Raw genomic sequence first — 22,508 nt, 5'->3', positions numbered from 1 at the left:
AAGATGATTAACCAGGTTGTACTTATAAGGTGGAACCATTACTTGAGATTGTTAGGTGATGTGTTAATGGCTGTGGCATATGTCACTGGGTATGCTGTGTGATTGTTACACTCTCTCTCTCTGGTGGGGAGGAAGGGGCATCCTACCTCATCCCTTTCCTTAGGTAGGAATTGGGGGAGAAATATTGGGATGCTGTGTATGAACAGGCAGTTCTAGTGGTGTGTGTGACCTCTTCAGTTTGTTATATTTACCCAGCCAGAATAAAGTTGTTTGTATATAGCAGGATTATACAGTACTGAAGATGCGTATAATTGCAGAGAAGGGACTAAAGTGACTTGTTATCCCACAGGGCATTTGGCAAGCATCAGATCTGAGCCAGCAAGCAGGATTGTTAGTGTGGCAGCTGAAACCGATCAGCCGAGCCGCCCACTTCCTCCACCCTGTCACCCCTCATCCTCTGGCCATCCCATCATCCACTGTGGAGGGGCAGCAGCAACACACAAGGCCTGCCCATCATCCACTGTGGAGGGGCAGCAGCAACACACAAGGCCTGCCCATCATCCACTGTGGAGGGGCAGCAGCAACACACAAGGCCTGCCCATCATCCACTGTGGAGGGGCAGCAGCAACACACAAGGCCTGCCCATCATCCACTGTGGAGGGGCAGCAGCAACACACAAGGCCTGCCCATCATCCACTGTGGAGGGGCAGCAGCAACACACAAGACCTCCAGTGTCGCCCACAAAAGCACTGTCTCTTGGTAAACGCCTCCAGTCACTCACCAATACCTGGATGATGCAAGGTTAGTCATATCTGCTTGTGGTTGCTGTCACCGTATGTAGTTACCTTTGCTTGTCTGTATGTGTCCAGCTGTGTATTTTATCATGAGGTAACGAAACGCCACTGATATCTGGATGATGCATAGTCTGTCAGGTGGACTTACTGACAAATCTGGCATGGCATTATTGGCATAGTTTTTATTATTATCTTTTCATAATTGGTATATCATCATCATCCAGACCTCCTTTCCCAGTCTAGGGCAGGGTGAGGAGTAGCAGTGTTCAGACAGCCTAAGTTTGCCCACTTCAGTGGGCCACACTTCCATTCACTCATCATTCAAGCCCACAGAATGCTGGCTCCATTAAATAGGCCAAGGAACTTTCACCACATTCTGTAACTTCACATATACCTATCTGATTGGTTTATATATATTTCATTTTATTATTTTTTACCTCCAGCCAAGACATCAAGAGACATAACTGAAGGACTTAAATATAGCTTTCAGACACCTCATCACTAGAGGTTCATTTAATGTTGAAGGAAATAATCTATCAATAGTGGGCATATATTTAAAGAAACTACTGAAGTTTAACCTTTTGTGTTTTGGACCCATTAAACTTTTCAGTATGATGATGTATTTTATATTTTTGAAATTCACTCTTCTAACAGTTTTATCAAATCTTGACAAACAGCCTGCAGCCAAGATGCTAGTACAGTACTCTTAAAAAATATAGTAAATTTAAATTGTCTGTGGATAATGTTTTTTGTTTTGGACCTAAACATTTCAGTATGATGATAATGGTGTATTTTTTATTTATTTATTTGCAACATTTCTTCTGAAAATTTTATCAGACTGAGACTAACCTCTTATAGCCAAGATGCTGTTAGTACTCTCTTCAAGGTAAAATACTATCTATCTATCTATTGCCAGACGCCTCAATCCCGTTTGGGGTGGCCACAAACAAATCGCCTCCACGTCGTCCTGTCCCCTGCCATTACACAGCCCTGCTCCCAACTCACACCCCCCTCTCTCATATACCTCTCCACCCCATCCCTCCATCTCATCCTCAGCCTCCCCCTTCCTCTTCCTCCCTCCACCTCACTCACATACACTCTCTTCGTCAGTCTTTCACCCTCCATCCTCTCCACATGGCCAAACCACCTCAGTGTGTTCCTCATAACGCTTCCTATCACATCCACATCAACACCACAGCGCTTCTTTATATCCTCATTCGTCAGCCTGTCTCTCCATGTGACTCCACAGGCTCCTCTTAAATAACTCATTTCCACTGCTCTCACTCTTGACTTGTGTCCTTCCAACAACGTCCAAGCTTCACATCCGTACGTTAGAGTTGGTATCACAATACTGTCATATAGTAACTTTTTCACTTCCATGCTCACTTCCCTGTTTCTTATCACTGCTTTCAAAGAACCAGCAACCTTTCTTCCCTGCTGTACCCTTTCAAGCACTTCACCCTCCAAACCTCCATCCTTACTCATCAAACTACCCAAGTACTTAAACGTACTCACATTTTCCAATTCCTCAACATCCAACCTCGCTGTACATTCACTGACTTCACCTCTCTCAAAGACCATCACTTTACTCATTCTTACATTCTCCTTTAGATTCCGTTTCTTACACACTCTCCCAAACTCATCCACCAAGCCTTGCAGCTCCCCTTCGTAAATTGTCTGTGAATAATGAAAATGAATATTTTAAAGACGTCATATTGAAAGGGTCAGGTATATTTTACTGGTAGGCTACCCACATAATGAATATTTTTGCCAACCAATCATAGGATTGAAACTTCATTACTGGTAACTTTTCAGTAAACACAGTTTGCATTACTCTTCCTCCCTCGGTGCCAGCCTCTTCCTCCTCCTCCTCCTCTCATTCTTCCTTCCTCAGTGTTAGTATTTTCCATCTCCCCTTTTCTCTCAGTGCCAGGCTGCCAGCTCCTTCCCCTCCCCCCCCCAACCACCCTCTATCTGTCACAGGGCCTTCTCCCTCCCCCCCTGCTCTCTCTTTGTTATTTGCAGCCTTCTCCTTTCCCAGTACCCTTCCCATACTCCTCCCTCCCCCCCTTTCTCATTTGTAGCCTCCTACTCCCTCTTGTTTCTCAGTGCCAGCTCTTTATTCCTCCTCCTTTCCATCTCAGTGTCAGCCCCTTTCTCCTTCTTTCCTCTCCACCTCAGTTCCAGCATATTCTCCCCCATTCTATGTGTGTGCCAGCTTTGTACTGCTCCTCCTTTCCTTCCGTAACATTGTCAGTCCCTTCCTCCTCCATTCTCCTCTCTCAGTGCCAGCTACTCCCCCCTTTTTCTCATAGTGCCAGCCTCTTCCTCCACCTCCTGTTCAGTCTTGTCATCTTCTCTCTCAGTTACAGCCCCTTCCTCCTCCCTTCACCCCGTCACTGCCAACACCCTCTTATTGAAGAAAGAGCAACTGGTCACTTGTTTCATAATCCAGCCTGGACTAAGTAGTGTAGACCCAGGCACCTGTGCCACTGATGAGGCACTGACTTGTATAATGGATGGAAGAGTGATTTCTAACAATTTGATTATTCTTTTTTAACCAATTTTGTTCCAGAAGTTATCTAACCAATCAAGTTATTCACTTGATCCCATTCACAGCATAGGTGCAAGGACAAGCCATCAGCTACCTTAAGGGTGAGATGGACTGCCAGTTGTCACCTAAGTGTGCTTTCATAGTCACCCTTCTTGATCTTCCTACACCCATTGATACCCAAGGTAATTAATGTATTAAGTTTACAGTTTTTATTTTAAGTAAAATACATTTAATGTCCACTTGATTAAAAAGGATCTTATTTCTTCTTTATCGTTTGTCTTTTATGAAGGTTGTAAAATTCATAGTAATGGTTGCTGTTTTTACCATAATAAAAATAATACTTGTAATATAAGAGTGGAAGGTGGGGGAGCAATCATCCACTCTCCCTTTTGTTTATCTCTTCCCCCACTCATTGTAGTCCCCCCACCCACCCCTACTCATAATAATCCATGCGTCCATTCCATCATCCAATCCCATGTTGCCCCATGAGGAGCGTAGGAGCCCGGGGCTAGGCAGTTGGTCCCGACATTGAAGATGTGACCAGCCTCACTCATCCCTGAGTGGCATTAAGTGAGCAATAAACCCCAACCACCCCTTGGATATAAACCTTCACCGGCTCAATCCAATTCGAGCGCAATAATTACCCACTAAACCACCAGGTGCCAAAATTTGGCTATATGGTTACCACCCAGCATAGTAAATGGTTTCCTGGTGTACAGGAAACCATTTGGCTTGTCACTCAGTGTAGTCACCCACAGGCAGAAGGAAAAGGAAAGAATGAAGGAAAGAAAGACAGAAGAGGATGGAAGGAAAGAAGGATGGAAGAGTGGAAAGGGCAGACACCTGAGAGCAGCACTACATCCAGTGAGTGGATGGTGAGTGCCCCCATCTACCACATACCCCAACTCATAATAATAATAATTATAATAAGAGTGAAAGGTGGAGGTGCAGTCATCCTCTCTCCCTTCCCCCTTTTTCTGTCCCCACCCCTTCCCCCTCCTCTCACTTGATAATGACCCCCGTCCTCTCTTCCCCCACTCAGTGTGGTGCCTTCGTCCTCCTGTCTGCTCTGCTTGATGTAGTTCCCATCTCCCCCTCTGCTTGATATTGTCCCCATCCTCATTCCCCCCCCCCTCCAATCTCTGCTTGATGTTGCCCCCATGCCCTCCTGACTCCTTGATGCAGTGCCTCTCTCTCTGTCTCTTATGTAGTGCCCCTGAGTGACAGTTGAAATGGTGTGCTATACACCATGTCATTTGCTATGGTGGTTTAGTGGGTTAAGGTGGTCCAGCTGGATGGACACTGTAAGGGTTACATCTGAGGGGTGGGCAAGTGAGGCTGGTAACCGTTGCCTCGTTGGCACTGAGTACCTCCAGCTGCCTGTGTAATAGGCCACAAAATACCATTAGTTGGTGTTGTAGCAGCATAACTCCTAGTTCTGTATTATCAGTTTATGAAGCTGCCTAGCATCTTTTCCTTAGCTAATTATTTTTGGATAGAGATGGTTACTGTCAATTTATATGTTATTTATGCTGAGTATGAAGGTATTGTAATGATTTAAATGACACAAGAGGATAACAAGGAGTAATAAGCAGAATAATCACTTACGAAAGATACTGGGCAGTTTCTAACTGATGGGCCTTAGTCATCCCCCTCCCCCCAATCCTAATGCTCACCATTTTTTTTTTTTTTTTTTTTTTTTTTTTTTTTTTAAGGGCTGAGATTACTATTCTCCCCCGCCCCCAATCTTTATTACTCTAACTTATTGGTAGGTGGGGGCACTCACCATCCACTCACTCAGTGTAGTGCTGCTTTGGGTGTCTGCCCTTTCCTTTCCTCTTTCCTTCCTCTTCTGTATTTCTTTCCTTCATTCTTTCCCCTTTTTTCTGCCTATGGGTGACTACACTGAGTGACAAGCCAAATGGTTTCCTGTACACCAGGAAACCATTTACTATGCTGGGTGGTAACCATATAACCAAATTATGGCACCTGGTGGTTTAGTGGGTAAGTTAGGCGTTCCAGTCGGATTGAGCCGGTGTATGTTAATATCCAAGGGGTGATTGGGGTTTGTTGCTCATGTAATGCCACTCAGGGATGAGTGAGGCTGGTCACTCATGTTAAATGTCAGGACCATCTTGCCTAGCCCTGGGCTCCTACACTCCTCATAGGGCAATATAGGGCTGGATGATGGATGGATTACCCTAACTCCACTAAAAGATCAGGTTAGGTGGGATACAGAAAGTGAAAGTGTATAAGTAGGATTTTATTATTTTGTTGTATCAAGATGCTATTGAAGGATGCCTTCATGCAGTGGCACTGATATAACCATGTACCCAGTATAGAGGGATGCCTTCATGCAGTGGCACTGATATAACCATGTAGCCAGTATAGAGGGATGCCTTCATGCAGTGGCACTGATATAACCATGTACCCAGTATAGAGGGATGCCTTCATGCAGTGGCACTGATATAACCATGTAGCCAGTATAGAGGGATGCCTTCATGCAGTGGCACTGATATAACCATGTACCCAGTATAGAGGGATGCCATCATGCAGTGGCACTGATATACCCATGTACCCAGTATAGAGGGATGCCTTCATGCAGTGGCACTGATATAACCATGTACCCAGTCTTGTTATCCTCTGAAAGGAGGAGGACTGACTGCAAGATAAGAGCTTGTAGTTCACTGGTTCACCTTCAGAGGAGCCTGGGACTACAGCAGCAGGAAAAATATCATATTGATAAAAATGATGAATATGATGGCAGTATTTATTATTATGCTGATGATCAGTTATGATCAGCACATTAAGAAATATTACCATCATATTGATCTTTATCCTTATGATGTTTTTCCTGCTGTACTATAACACCAGGGCCAATATTGTCATCAGTTAACTTGCTAATATCTTTTCCTATGCAGTTATTTTGCTTATTACTCTAGTAACACAGTTTCTCTCTCCCTACCAGGCTGCAGCAATCCACTCTCCCTGTTGTCCAAGCTCTGCAGCTCACAGCGTCCATCATCTGTCTTATCATCACTTGCTGAAGGTGTACTTATTGACCATGGGTAGAAGGTGGTCTTGCACTGTACTTATAAACAGTTGTACCTCTCTCATCTTAAATGTCAGGACCAACTGCCTAGCCTCGGGCTCCTATGCTCCTCATGGGGCAACGAAGGAAATGGGAGAAATGGCGTTCCCTGAGCTAGACCCTGTAATGGGGCAACGTAAGATTGGATGATGAATGAATGAAATGAACTGAACAGGACTATAATATGAACAGGGCATTTTTACACTGAAGCTTGTGTGTGAGGGGTGGGGGGATATCGTTTTTCTTTTCTTTTTTAAGGTTAGAGCCATAACACCTACATAAAGAACAATTGGTAGTTATTTCATACTTAAAGTCATTGATGTGTGCAGGCAGAAAATTAAATTAGCTTTAACCACTTCACACTGAATTTTTACCGAGGTCATTCAGTATGGGGCATAAAATGTTTGCTTTCAGAGACAACACTGCAAAAGCCAGCCAGTTTGCCATTAGTTTCTTGTGATGGCCTGAATAAGTTAATGTAAAATAGATCCACAAAGGCTTCACAGAATGTCAGAATATTAGTTTGTCTCAATGCACAACTAATATTACTATACATGTTTAACTTGGGCTAAAATTAACATCTTTTCCATTATCACTGTACGGTACTTGTAACAAGAGATTGCCTAGAATATTGTGCTAGTCATGAGGAAGTGCTGTGAAAATGATGTGTTCCTGGCATATAAAGTTAAGGTGATGAGAGTATAGCCATGTACTGTATATGTATAGTAAATGAATGTTTTGTATAAATAAACTCTTGTATGTACATTGTTAAAATCTTGTTTCAGTTGCCTGTCTATACCCTGTTTACCTTAACTTGGCCTAAATTTCTTTGTCTTTTATTCCTGTGCTAAGTACTGTTTGGAGCACAGCCCTATGTGATGTTGGTATTGTCAGTCAGTTATACCATTGGTCTGTATCACTGTATAATGTACATATTAGTGTACAATGTAACACTAAAGTTGCCACTACTCAAGCTGGCAGCAAAACAGTAATAACATCATATGGAAGGACATCAAAACTTATAAAAAAATATTGATGTACTGCTGGTCTCGGGTGTCTGCCCTTTCCTCTCCTCCATCCTTCTTTCCATTCATCCTCTTCTGTCTGTCTTTCCCTCATTCTTTCCTCTTTCTTCTGCCTGCAGGTGACTTAACACTCCCTCTTGTGTCTTTCTTTCCTCCATTCTTTCCTCTTCCTTCTGCCTGTGGGTGACTCTACACTGAGTGACAAGCCAAATGGTTTCCTGTACACCAGGAAACCATTTTACTACGCTGGGTGGTAACCATATAACCAAATTTTGGCTCCTGGTGGTTTAGTGGGTAATTATTGCGCTCCAATCGGATTGAGCCAGTGAAGGTTTATATCCAAGGGATGGTTGGGGTTTATTGCTCATGTAATGCCACTTAGGGATGAATGAGGCTGGTCACTCTCATCTTAAATGTCAGGACCAACTTTCCTAGCCCCGGGGTCCTACGCTCCTCATGGGGCAGCGTAGGATTAGATGATGGATGGATAAAAAAATATATATATATAACCATTTTTGAGCGCCAGTGATTATATTGCAGTGGCATCTTTAGTATTACATATTATAGATACAGTATAGAACTACCCCACACTGTTTAGTTAGACCTGTACAGTGTGTTAAAAGTTTACCCCTTACACCTTATGCAGGGGACACAGGCAGGGTACATAGAAGGGGAGATTGTGTGTGTGTGTGTGTGTTAAAGGGGGAGAAGGGTACACACAACACATAACAGGGGGAAATGGGATTTTGTGTGTGTGTGTGTGTGTGTGTGTGTGAGAGAGAGAGAGAGAGAGAGAGAGAGAGCCAGAGGAGAAGGGTACATATAACGGGAAAATGGGATGTGTGTGTGTGTGTGTGTGTGTGTGTGTGTGTGTGTGTGTGTGTGTGTGTATAAGAGAATGAGTCAGTAAGGGGAAGCTGTCTCATAAAGGAATGGAGAGAGAGAGAGAGAGAATGGGGGATTGGAGGGTACATACGAGAAATGGTGTGTGTGTGTGTGTGTGTGTGTGTGAAGGGGGAGATGTGTGATAAAGGAAGATGAGAGAGAGAGGGGGGGGTGGGGGGAGAGATAAGGGGAGATGGGATGTGAAAGACAGAGAGAGAGAGGGATGGGAGGGTATGTATAAGGGGAGATGGGGTGTGAGAGAGAGAGAGGGGGTACATATAAGGAGAGAGAGAGAGAGAATTAAGGGAGACAGGTGTGATAAGGGAAGGGAGAGAGAGAGAGAGAATTAAGGGAGACAGGTGTGATAAGGGGAGATGGGATGTCAGAGAGAGAGTGTGTGTTACGGGGGGGGGGGTTCTTTCCTCAATTTATGGCCCAGAAAAATACAAAATGCTTTCCGTGCACTGACCCACGCCATATATAGATATAATACTGGATGGTTTAGTAGTAATAGTTGTGGTGGTGGTGGTGGTGGTAATAGTAGTAGTAGTTCATGTGAAATGTGAACCCAGTGGACTGCAGGCTGGAATTATTGTGTACTGCTGATTATTATTTTCCCATCACCAGTAATTCATCGCTAGACTGTCTCAGATGTCCTGCCATATCCCATACCCGTCATCCTTCTCATTATCCTGCCCCCCCTCCCTCCCTCCTAGCCATGTCGTCTTCCCTTTGTCATTATCGATATTGGCTAGACAGATAAGTTACACAATTTCAGTCTGCAGTCCACTGGGATCACATTTCAGATGAACTTGTGCCCAGAACCATTACTACTATTACCACCACTAAAACCATCCCGTCTGATATTTTGATATGGCGTGGCGGAGTCCACAGAAGCATCTTTACTTTTTTCTGGGTCATGAATTGTGTAAAGCCCCCCCCCCCCCTGACTCTCTCTCCATTAACATTTTCCTTCATTATTTCCATGCTTTTTCACAGCCCTGAACCTCATATACAATGTACCTTGAATGTAACGTGTGTAACACTGGAGTACAAAATAAAGTGGTGGCAATACTACCTACCCTGTTTCCTGTATCCTCTGTAGTAGTGTACAAGACAATACTTACCAGGCCCAGGGATGAACAGGGGGGAATGACGCCTTGGTGTTCGCCACTGGTACAATTAGTTCACATATTTTCTACCAGATGGCACCACTGGTACAATTAGTTCACATATTTTCTACCAGATGGCAGCACCAGTCTTGTCAGGAACAGCAAAACATAAGACCCCTTCCCTGTGCAACCAAAGATATTTCAAAGAATGACCAATAGATGGCAGCACTAACAATGGTGCTGCCATCTATTGGTCATTCGTTGAACTATCTTTGGTTGCACAGGGAAGGGGTCTTATGTTTCGCTGTTCCTGACAAGACTGGTGCTGCCATCTGGCGGCAAAAATTGGAAGCTTGTACCACTGCTGAACACCCGGGCCTTATGATGCCCTGCTGCTCAATCCCGGAGCTCACCAAATTTATTTTTCGCTCTCGCATATTTTGGAATTAAAACACATAGAAGACGACTTTATTTGCAAAGGCGAAAATATTAGTCAAAAAATACTACATAAAAAAGGAAAAACAAAACCGCGTGGAAGAGGAGAGACGAGGAAGAGTGATTAGGAAGACGAAGATTAGGAGGAGGCGAGGATTAGGAGGGGGCAAGATGATTAGGAGGGGGAAGAGGATTAGGAGGGGGAAGAGGATTAGGAGGGGGCAAGAATTAGGAGGGGAAAGAGGCTTGGGAAGGGGAAGAGGATTAGGAGGGGAAAGAGGATTAGGAGGGGGACGAGGATGAGGGGGAAGAGAGGGGATGAGAAGGAGGAGGGGGGATGAGGGGGAAGAGAGGGGATGAGAAGGAGGAGGGGGGATGAGGGGGAAGAGAGGGGATGAGAAGGAGGAGGGGGGATGAGGGGGAGGAAAAGGGGACAGAGAGGAGATGAGGAGGAAGAGGAGAGGGGATGAGGGGGAGAGGACGGGGAGGGGATTAGGAGGGAGAGGAGAGGACGAGGAGGAGGAAGGGACGAGAGAGGGGGACGAGAGGGGACGAGGATGAGGGGGAGAAGTTTTAGGGGTGGAAGAGGAAAGAAGGACGAGGGGCAGAAGGGGAGGATGAAGAGGTTGAGGGGGGTGGGGGTGAGGAGGGTGAGGAAAGTGGGGAGGAGGATGAGGGGATGGGGAGAGGAGGATGAGGAGGGGGAGTGGGGGAGAGGAGGAGGGGAAAGATGAGGATGAGAGGGATGGGGGAGAGGATGAGGGGGTGAGCGAGAGGATGAGGGGGGTGGGGGAAGATAATGAAGAGGGGGGTGGGGGAGAGGATGAGGATGAGGGGCGTGGGGGAGAGGAGGAGGAGGGGCGTGGGGGAGAGGAGGAGGAGGGGCGTGGAGGAGAAGATGAGGATGAGGGGGTGGGGAAGAGGAGGAGGAAAAGGGAGGGTGGGGAAGAGGAGGAGGAGGAGGAGGGGCGTGGGGGAGAGGAGAAGGAGGGGGATGGGGGAGAGGAGGATGAGCGGGTGAGGGAAGAGAAGGATAAGGGGGGTGGGGGAAGAGGAGGATGAAGGGGGTGGGGGAAGAGGAGGATGGGGGAAGAGGATGAGTGGGTGAGGGGGAGGGGAGGAGGGGGAGAACGATGACAAGGTGGAGAAGAGGAGAGAAGGGGGAAAGAAGAGACGGAGGGGGTGATGATGATGATGATGATGAGGAGGAGGAGGAGAAGGAGGGACGACGAGGAGGTTGGCACTGAGGGAGAGGTGAGATGAGGAGAAGGGGGAAGGGGGACGAGGTGATGGGCAAGGGGGGAAGATGGGAAGGGGGAGGGGGGAAGAGGAGGAGGAGATTGGGAGGGGGGAAGATGAGAAGAGGAAGGGGGGGAGGAAGTTGGCACTGAGAGATGGAGGAAGAGGTGAAGGAGGAAGGTTGGCACTGAGGAAGAGGAGGAGGAGGAAGGTTGGCACTGAGGGAGAGGAGGAGGAGGAGGTTGGCACTGAGGAGGAGGGGGAGGAGGAGGAGGATGGCACTGAGGGAGAGGAGGAGGAGGAGGAGGAGGAGGAGGAGGATGGCACTGAGGGAGAGGAGGAGGAGGAGGATGGCACTGAGGGAGAGGAGGAGGAGGAGGTTGGCACTGAGGGAGAGGAGGAGGAGGAGGATGGCACTGAGGGAGAGGAGGAGGAGGAGGAGGATGGCACTGAGGGAGAGGAGGAGGAGGAGGATGGCACTGAGGGAGAGGAGGAGGAGGAGGATGGCACTGAGGGAGAGGAGGAGGAGGAGGATGGCACTGAGGGAGAGGAGGAGGAGGAGGTTGGCACTGAGGGAGAGGAGGAGGAGGAGGAGGAGGATGGCACTGAGGGAGAGGAGGAGGAGGAGGAGGAGGAGGATGGCACTGAGGGAGAGGAGGAGGAGGATGGCACTGAGGGAGAGGAGGAGGAGGATGGCACTGAGGGAGAGGAGGAGGAGGAGGAGGAGGAGGAGGATGGCACTGAGGGAGAGGAGGAGGAGGTTGGCACTGAGGGAGAGGAGGAGGAGGAGGAGGAGGATGGCACTGAGGGAGAGGAGGAGGAGGAGGAGGAGGAGGATGGCACTGAGGGAGAGGAGGAGGAGGATGGCACTGAGGGAGAGGAGGAGGAGGATGGCACTGAGGGAGAGGAGGAGGAGGATGGCACTGAGGGAGAGGAGGAGGAGGATGGCACTGAGGGAGAGGAGGAGGAGGAGGAGGAGGAGGATGGCACTGAGGGGGGGAGGTGGATGAGGAGGTTGGCAGTGAGGGGGAGGGAGGAGGCAACTCACCTGGAGGTGTCTTGTGTTGCGGAGGGGCTCATTCTGCTGGTGTGGTCGTGGGTGTGGCAGTGGGGGTGCTGAAATGAGCCAATAGTAAATTATATACCTATTAACTGGACACACACACACACACACACACACACACACACACACACACACAAATATTATACTGGATACTGTTTATATCCCATAATGTATTTTGTTACCTCACTCTTCCTACCAGCACACCATGTTATTACACACACACACACACACACACACACACACACACACACACACACACACACACACACACACACACACACATTAACATTATACTGGATACTGTTTATATCCCATAATGTATTTTGTTACCTCACTCTTCCTACCAGCACACCATGTTATTACACACACACACACACACACACACACACACACACGTATACTTTATCATTATATTGCAAACTGTTAATATCTCAAAATATATTTTGTTACCTGACTCTTCCTACCAGCACACGATTTTATTCCACACACACACACACACACACACACACACACACACACACACACACGTACAGCTTAACATAATACTGCATACTGTTAATATCCCATAACGTTACCTCTCTCACCCTACCAGCACACCATGTTATTCCATTTCAGGAGTGGTGCATCAGTGAAGGGGTTCAGGCAGACTGTATGCCACTCCTTCAGGGCCAAAAGTCTATCCTAAACTAACTAAAGTCATATGGAAACAGCAACACCAAAATATCTGACGGCACCATTACGTGAGAGAGACAAATGAGAAGTGATGGAGCGAGGTGGTGTTGATGTGGAGGTGGGAAGCACATTAAAAGATGTACTGTGGGAAGCACATTAAAAGATGTACTGTGGGAAGCACATTAAAAGATGTACTGTACTATGAGATGGTCTGGCCAAGTGGAGAGGAGGGAGAAAGAACACTGAGTACAAGTGTGTGTCAGCGAGGTGACACGGGAGGCTGAGGGAATGGACGACCCAGGATGAGACGGAGGGATGGCATACAGACGCAGCCGAGGGAGGGATGTGTGAGTTGGAGAGAGGTTAGTCAGATGGCGGACGACAACGCGTTTGTAGCCAACCCTGACGGGACTCAAGCGTGTAGCGATAGATAGATAATTAGACATAGATAAAGACAGAAAGAGACATGCAAGGAGATACAGGCAAACTAATACATAGCGTCACTGGAGTCAAACACAGGATGCTCTAAGCCTATATTAATAACGATAAATATTACAAGCACCATTTTACTCCTGCCACCTTCAAACACCATTTTACTCCTGCTACCTTCAAACACCATTTTACTCCTGCTACCTTCAAACACCATTTTACTCCTGCTACCTTCAAACACCATTTTACTCCTGCTACCTTCAAGCACCATTTTACTCCTGCCACCTTCAAACGATTTTACTTGTTACTGGGGCTGGTCTTCTCTAGGGTTTCGTAACACATTTTACAGAGTAACTTATTCCAATATTACATGTTAGCCTTCTTTTGTATGATATTTATCTCGTTTGACAGCAATTTTTGTATTAACATTACGAGAAGATAATTAGGCATAATGAGCAGAGTACATCAGTATGGAGGAAGTGTTACAAAATAATTATATTACACCTAAACATTACAGTACAAGCTATTGGTCATTATAGTATATAGTTGGCGTCAGTAACTTAAAAGATGCCACTGAGGTGTAATGTGCAGAATAAATAGCTAAGGAAAACGTGTTACGAATCTCCAGGTCCACTAGGAATACGAGGGTGAGTCTGCGTTGCCATGGATACCACTGGTCTTACCCCTCACAACAGCGACCTTCCTACCATCCTCACTCCGCGGTGACCAGCATAAAAATGACGCTATTTCCACTATTTTATCGCGTAGGACTGTTTCCTTGGTGCAGACGGGTGGCTGTACCGATATTACAATACCCACATAGCTTAGTTCTCGCCTGTATAGTCGAATAATTGTATTTAAAGCTAAAATGATGTGCATACCAATGTTACCAACAGTAAAAGTACCCTTGGCCTCTGATGTCGTTTCCAGATTAAAGGAATATTATAAAGACTGCTAGTTTCTCTTACATATTTCGTCCTTGCTGTCTTAGCGGTCATAATTCAAAACCATTCTGAGATATTCGTGTCTCTCTGTTAACTGAATTACTGACATGCAACTTCCGGAGACACCCTGTGATCTGGCAACTGTGTGGGGTGATGCGAGGCTGCCATGGCTGTAGCACCGCAGTCGTAAATGATCTTAACCATTTCTTACGATAAATATTCCTTGACGGAAGTAAATCGGTATCAGAAATCGGTGTGTATGGAGGTATTTCCAGCTAAATATTCAGCCTGGTTTGGTGGTGAAGTGTTTGGGGGATATACCAGTGAAAACAAAAGGCTCCTGTACACAGGTAAAGGTGAGAAATGTTATGAATATTACGTCATATTTTGTTAGAACTTAATGTGTCACGTCAGCTAATGTGGTGCTAATGTGCACTTGATGTCTGCCTTAACTTCACTACATAACTATACCCAAATTGGCAAGTTTCTCAGTCACATCAGTTGATAATAATAATACAAAATAGATCAACGGCGCTAAGGTAAAATTAGTTTAATTCTGACGTCATTTTTAGGGTGTTGTTGGTGAGACTGTCAAGTTGTAACACTAAGAAGAGAAACCCTTGCAAGTAACTAATTGGCTGATCTAAGTTTGTCTCTTGTATCATTATTAGGTCATTCTGGAGGCTGGTAGTCCGCCTGAAGATGGTACACACTGGCCTCTTGGCCTATACAAGCAATAGCACAAAATTATCTCTTAAATGAAAGAAATCGCCAAGATATCACTCTTGTAAGTTCTGTGTTGCGTTGGTCTCCCTGGCCCAACATGGATGCCAAAGACTGCAGATTCTAGCTTCATAATTTCAGCAGCAAGATCCACAACAGGGCTTGTTTTTTAACGCTGCTTGAGGTGTTTGTCGCTGATAATATATGGTAATTAACCGTACTGATGTGCTGTTGTGGCTGTGTGTGTGAAAATAAAGTCATAGGAGAGTGTAGTTCAAACACGCAGGTTATCTAACCTCGTTGAACTGAATCAATGAATCAGCTCGACCAAAGACATTTGTCAGTTCAACCAACACCTCGAGGTCTCACAACACCACGCAGTTCCCAGATCTAGCTGTGCTGGCCATTTACCAAATTTGATTTTATTATAATAGGAGTAGTTATACAATTAAGGGAAATGGCATAAAAATAGTCGTTATTGAAAATATTAATTTTTCATGAACCCTAAGTTGACTAAAAACAAAAAGCCTCAGTAATTTTGCTATGAGTTAAGATTGACTCGGCAGGCTACTGGTCTTATTATACTTGAGAACACTGTGTAGCATATTATTTTGCTGTAAATAATCTTTATCCTCAACGACTGTAATAAGTGGTGTAAGTATTGTACTATCCATACACCCACCCTCCTGCCCCAAAGAAACAGTCGAAAAAGATAAAATAATGGAAATATCGTCATTTTTATGTTGGCCACCGACGAGACAGGATGACATGGAGATCGTTCGTGTTGGCGGGAAAACGAGTGGTTTCCATGGCAACGCAGACTCAACTCGTCCATTAAAAATATTTGCTGTTTTGGGAACGTGTGCTTGATTTACACCATACGTAGCTTAGTGGTAAAGACAGTAACATAATTATTCAATGATTTACGCATTACATTGACATTATAAACCTTCAATATCCCTTGAACCACAAACCTGAGTTGCTTTCCTTTGCTTGTCAGACCGATGTGGGATGACAGTATTGCTGTTTAACTTGGCACCACTGTAAAACCAATACTTTTGCCTTTAATATACTTATTTAGGTATAAACGCGATACATAAATGATGCCAGTGTTGTAATGACCCTGTACCCACTCGCCTGTACCAAACACACACACACGGAAGTTACGTTTGTGGAAATATCGTCAGTTTTATGTAGGCCACCGAGGAGAGAAGGGGGACGCTGCTCTCTCCCTCTCTCTCTCTCACAGGGGTTCCTAAATGGGTGGGGTGGGAGAGGAATCTGGATAATCTATAGGGTCATTGAACAGATAAGGCCAAAATGGCCAAAGTGTCCCTTCTGATGTGCTGTTCGTTATGTACAATATGATATATTTTCTGACCAAATGCTTTCGATTTTAATCTAGGCTTATTAGAAATACTGACTTATTTTTCTGAAATATCAGGTAACACATTATACATAATCATGCTACACAGAAATACAACATGTACAATATTCCTGAACCTTTATAAGAATGTTTTTAACACCGCTAGCTTCCTTGCCGTTACCCTTTACAAAGAACCGCTAATTGGAACTTTACAACTGAATTACTGAAAATAACTCCCACGGAAGTTCCCCCCCCCCCCTCCGGAAGAATTGATGACAGGGACTGTCCTCCTGGCGGGAAAGCCTATGGTGTCCATGCCAACGCAGACTGACGGTGGTACTCCAACTGGCTTTATTTCGTAACACCTCTACCTTGGCAACTTATTCTGCACTCCACACCTCAGTAGCTTTATGCATGTTACTGATGTAAACTATATTTATATTAAAACCATATAATTAATAAGCAAGACAATGTTAAGGTCATATAGGTAGAATAAATCGCTAAAGGATGGGTGTTACGAATCCTACTATGCCATCTTAGCTAAGAACTCATGATTTTACACCTGGATGATGATGATGATGATGATGATGATGTGTGTGTGTGTGTGTGTGTGTGTGTGTGTGTGTGTGTGTGTGTGTGTGTGTGTAAGAAACAAAATCTGAAAGTAAATATGAGAAAGAGTAAAAACTGTGGTGTTTGAGAGGATTGAAGTGATGAAGTGTTTGTGATGCTGCAGGATTAGGACATGCATTGTGTGTGTGTGTGTGTGTGTGTGTGTGTGTGTGTGTGTGTGTGTCTTTAATACACTACTAACTCACCTGAAGAACCTTGTATGTTGCGGAGACGGCTAAGGCTGCTGGTGTGGGCGTGGGGATGGCAGTGAGTGTGCTGAAATGAGACAGAGGAAAGAAGCATGTATACCTATTAATTAAACATGGAGTTAATTATCACATGCGTGTATACTGGCACTTATTAATTCAATACCCTCACAGCGCGCACACACACACACACACACACACACACACAACTTTAATTAGATGTACTGTATATGGTATTACTAAACAAGACAATGTTAAGGTGTTACAGCAAGAATAAATCGCTACAGGATGGGTGTTACGAAGCCTACGTGATTGATGGCCCAGGCTGTCTGTCTTTCACGGCTCATTTCACGGTTCGGTGGCAGAAAAAGACAATGCGTGGCTGTACATCGTTGCCACCGCACTTCTTCGTGACTAGCATCATATTTTAATGCTGACCTACTGTTATAACTCAGCACTCAAGGTGGACAGTGGCAATTTTAGGCCAAGTTTGAGTAGAAGGAGTATATAGTTTTATTATTATTATTATTATTATTATTATTATTCCTGCCACCTCCAGACGATTTTACTCAGCTTGATGTGACAAGAGCGAATTCTATAGGGAACACAGGAGACTCCGCAACACCTGCTCCTTAGCGATTTATTTCCCATATTGCACCTTAATATTTATCCTTCCCATCACTAACATGGAGTTTACATCAATAACATAAACAGGGAGACTGAGGTGTAATTAGCAGAATAAATCGCTAAGGTAGAGCTGTTACGAAATAAAAGTTGGAATAAGGCAGTGAGTCTGCGTTACCATGGAGATCACCTCTCCTTGCTGGTAGGGGAGAGAGAGAGAGAGAGAGAGAGAGAGAGAGAGAGAGAGAGGGGGGGGAATTAAGGCCTGGGATGATTTATAACTATGGCCCGTGGGTGTTGGGAGAGCGTCAGGCTGGCATTTATAAAGGATCCTAACTAATCTACAGCATAAACTCAACGCCATAAGTTATCTAGTATGACAGGTGGTTTGTTTGTCATATTTTGTCACTGTAATATTGACTAATTAGTTTGTAAAGTGTTTGTTAGTTGCCTGAGTGATGCTAAGCGTCTATACAGGCAGTTATATACACAGTTTATGTTTAGAACAGTTTATAAATACAGCACAGGTTTTGGCTGAACTAAATCAGCGGGTTTGCCTAATGTGCTGTTAGTGTAGATAGGTTGTCTGTTTTAATCACACTACATAACTACCCAATAAATTGCCTCCTTCCTGCATACATAATTAACAGTAATAGCACAGAAATAAATCAAGGCAGCTAAAATACTATTACCATTAAAACAGTAAGTTGCATTGCTTGGTGGTGCTGTAGTAAAGACTGTCAGGTTTGGATACCAAGAACAGAAACAGCAGGTATAAGTTGACCTGAGCCTTTCCAATCACTTGACCTGGTATATTTTGTACAGTCAAACTTAGCCTGACATCTGGCCTGTCTTGTCCTACCCTAACAAATGTTCTGTTCTCACACAGCATCAGTCTTGGCCTATCCTCTCCTATTTTCCCTTTCTGCAATACACCCTCCTTTCATCCACCACACCAACCACTTCACACCAACCATGCTTCGAACCTGCCAGTGCTCCAGCATTTTCCTAAATACTCGGGTTTAATTTACTCAACTGATGGTGCAATTAATGTTGTTACATGGCATGTGTTCACTTGGGTTCAGCCAGACAGCCGCATCAATAACTGCAGCTTAAACACACATTACCTGACGTGAAGGAAGCAGTTCAACCCAAACCTTGAACCCTTTCCAGCACAGACTGACACACAACAGTTCCCACATCAGCACTGCATTACCTGTTGACCAGCTGTGGATTTTACAATAAGAAAATAAAGGCGATATGGCGTAGGAAATATAGTTACTGCTGATATTAACACCATACAAACCATTTCTTTATTACGAACCAGGAAGTAAAGCTGTTTTTATTTGTCTTAAGAGTGTAACTGGGATGGTACGTTTCCTCCTTATATTGGCAATACTGAAAGAATATTATTTTTGGCCTAAATAATGTTGTTCAGGTACACAGGCGATACATAAGTGATCCAGTGATGTAATAACCATATACACACCCGCCTGTACCAAAAACACACAGCTGGCAGGGGAAGTTAGTGAAATATCGCCAGTTTTATGCTGGTCACCGCGGAGTGAGGATAGGAGCGACGTCGCTCCTCTCTCTCTCTCTCTCTCTCGTTAGCCAGTAAGGAGAGATGAAATTGACGGGAAATAAAATATCTCCATGGCAACGCAGACTCCCTGCCTTATTGCAACGAACACTTGAGACTTCCTAACACATCTTGCTTAGCGATTTACTCTGCATATTAGACCTAGTTAATGAGTTTGGAAGTAAGTGTATGAAACGAAATCTGAAACTACAAACAGCAAAGACCAAAGTTACGGTCTTTGAGAGGAATGATGTCAGTGATGCTATACTCATTCTACACTAACTTGGCCAAAAACTGCCATCACTCTAACTTGAATGCTGAGTTGTAGCCTGAGATTAACACTAGTATATGATGCCAGTCACGAATAAGTGCTATGGAATGGCTGAAGAGAACACAGTATGATGCCAGTCACGAATAAGTGCTATGGAATGGCTAAGAGACACAGTATGATGCTAGTCACGAATAAGTGCTATGGAATGGCTAAGAGACACAGTATGATGCTAGTCACGAATAAGTGCTATGGAATGGCTGAAGAGAACACAGTATGATGCCAGTCACGAATAAGTGCTATGGAATGGCTAAGAGACACAGTATGATGCTAGTCACGAATAAGTGCTATGGAATGGCTAAGAGACACAGTATAATGCTAGTCACGAATAAGTGCTATGGAATGGCTAAGAGACACAGTATGATGCTAGTCACGAATAAGTGCTATGGAATGGCTAAGAGACACAGTATAATGCTAGTCACGAATAAGTGCTATGGAATGGCTAAGAGACACAGTATGATGCTAGTCACGAATAAGTGCTATGGAATGGCTAAGAGACACAGCATTGTGTTCCTCCGCCACTCAGCTGTGTGAAATAAGATACAAAAGGACGAAAATCTGACCTAAGTTACGGTGACAGAACTACAGTGACGATGACTGGTTAGGAAACACAGCGTGAGTGCCTTCAATAAGTTACCTAGTTTACTGTAACCCTAGACATCCTTTACTACGCTGGGTGGTAACCATACATGACTGCCTTCAATAAGTTACCTAGTTTACCGTAACCCTAGACATCCTTTACTACGCTGGGTGGTAACCATACATGACTGCCTTCAATAAGTTACCTAGTTTACCGTAAACATTGACATCCTTTACTACGCTGGGTGGTAACCATACATGACTGCCTTCAATAAGTTACCTAGTTTACCGTAACCCTAGACATCCTTTACTACGCTGGGTGGTAACCATACATGACTGCCTTCAATAAGTTACCTAGTTTACCGTAAACATAGACATCCTTTACTACGCTGGGTGGTAACCATACATGACTGCCTTCAATAAGTTACCTAGTTTACCGTAAACATAGACATCCTTTACTACGCTGGGTGGTAACCATACATGACTGCCTTCAATAAGTTACCTAGTTTACCGTAACCCTAGACATCCTTTACTACGCTGGGTGGTAACCATAACTGACTCCTGGTGGTTAGTGGGTTAGGGCACAGCAACTGGCTGGGGCTGCAGGGGTTTACAGCCAAGGTAAGGTTAGTGGGTTAGGGTATACCAACTGGCTGGGGCTGCAGGGGTTTACAGCCAAGGCAAGGTTAGTGGGTTAGGGTATACCAACTGGCTGGGGCTGCAGGGGTTTACAGCCAAGGCAAGGTTAGGGGTTATTGTGTTGTCAATGCCACTCAGGGGCCAGTGAGGTGGGTCAGCCTGGCCTTCAATGTCAGCACTGAGTAGACCAGCCCCCGGGCCCTACGTTCCTGATGGGGCAGCACTGCATGATGGACAGATGACAGGGAGCAACAAGGACGCTGGTGTAGGTGAGGAAGTGTAAGAAAGAGTACAGCGGGGAAGGAAGCTGCCCCAGGCCCTGAACACACTGACAAGGAATGCAGTGGTCAATATCAATAATAATAATAACAATAATAATGCTTACTGTGCTGGCCATTTTAACATATGGCAGTGAAACTTGGACTCTGCTGGAATGACATACCAACAGTGTGAGCAGTGGACACGAGTTGTATGTGGAATTACATGTACACACAGACAGACATTATTATAAGGAAATAAAGGTGTGTGTGTGTGTGTGTGTGTGTGTGTGTGTGTGTGTGTCAGCAGTGGACACGAGTTGTATGTGGAATTACATGTACAGACAGACAGACATTATTATAAGGAAATAAAGGTGTGTGTGTGTGTGTGTGTGTGAAGTATCCTGATATGGTTGGGCTATGTGGAGAGAATGGATAATGAGAAATGAACTATGAGGGTATGTATACTGTATGAGTGAGGTGGAGGAGGGGGAGGCCAAGAATGAGATGGAGATCAAAGATGAAATAATGACTATGGCAGTGACAGGTATAGAACAGCCTGCCATGCTGAGTGCAATATCTAATACAGTCAGTGTGCTTTCACCTGACACAGATCCCTAACCTCTTTTAGCTCAGTTGATGGCCAAATGTGGTTAGATAGCAGGGTGGAGATGACTAGTAACCAAGGAGATTCATTCCTACACCATTACTAAGGTTTATCATGCAACGACATACTGTTCAAGGTGTGGGAGTGACACAGTTCCATCAGATGAAAACAAACCAATTACAGTAGAAAGAATAGAGTACTGTATAATAATAACGTATCTTGAATTGGGCTCTCTGTTATTGTTTGTATTTTTTTTTTGGGGAGGGGGGGGGGGCATCTTGCGTGAAATACGCTACAAAAGTGCAAATACCTGAGCTAAGTGAAGGTGAAACAATGTCATGAAGCTGGTCACGAAGAAGTGCTATGAGTGATGTACAGCCACAGCATACCGTATGATGCTAGTCACGAAGAAGTGCTATGAGTGATGTACAGCCACAGCGTTGTCTTTTTCTGCCAATCAGCTGTGTGAAATAAGCTGTACAACGACGACAATTTGGGCCATGTTAAGGTGACAGAACTATAGGCCATGTGTTATTCTGTGTACAATGCCAACCCATCTCAGAGTACAGGGTACTATGAACATAACAGTATTGACGGAGGAGAGAAACTGATTGCATTGCTGCTGAATCATGTGTGTATACTGTATGTGTATGTATGTATGTACAGTATGTATGTGTGTGCATGTGTGTATGTACCATATGTATGCACAGTATGTGTGCATGTATGTATGTACGGCATATAT

The 22,508-nt window shown here is 44.8% G+C and overlaps 1 long non-coding RNA gene across 1 annotated transcript; it reads left to right on the top strand.

Annotated features, from left to right (window-relative positions):
- The first annotated feature begins 710 nt into the window (after positions 1–710).
- Positions 711–6,378, top strand: LOC145389670 (uncharacterized). Its single transcript, XR_013895500.1, has 3 exons — positions 711–801; positions 3,414–3,530; positions 6,317–6,378. It is a non-coding gene; the product is annotated as an uncharacterized LOC145389670 (long non-coding RNA).
- Positions 6,379–22,508: the final 16,130 nt, after the last annotated feature.

Source organism: Coenobita brevimanus, unplaced genomic scaffold (assembly GCF_032717465.1).
Source record: "Coenobita brevimanus isolate Jiangsu-jjx unplaced genomic scaffold, ASM3271746v2 jjx.HiC_scaffold_1810, whole genome shotgun sequence".
In the NCBI taxonomy this organism is placed as follows: Eukaryota; Metazoa; Arthropoda; class Malacostraca; order Decapoda; family Coenobitidae; genus Coenobita; species Coenobita brevimanus.
This window is presented reverse-complemented; position numbering and strand designations above follow the sequence as displayed.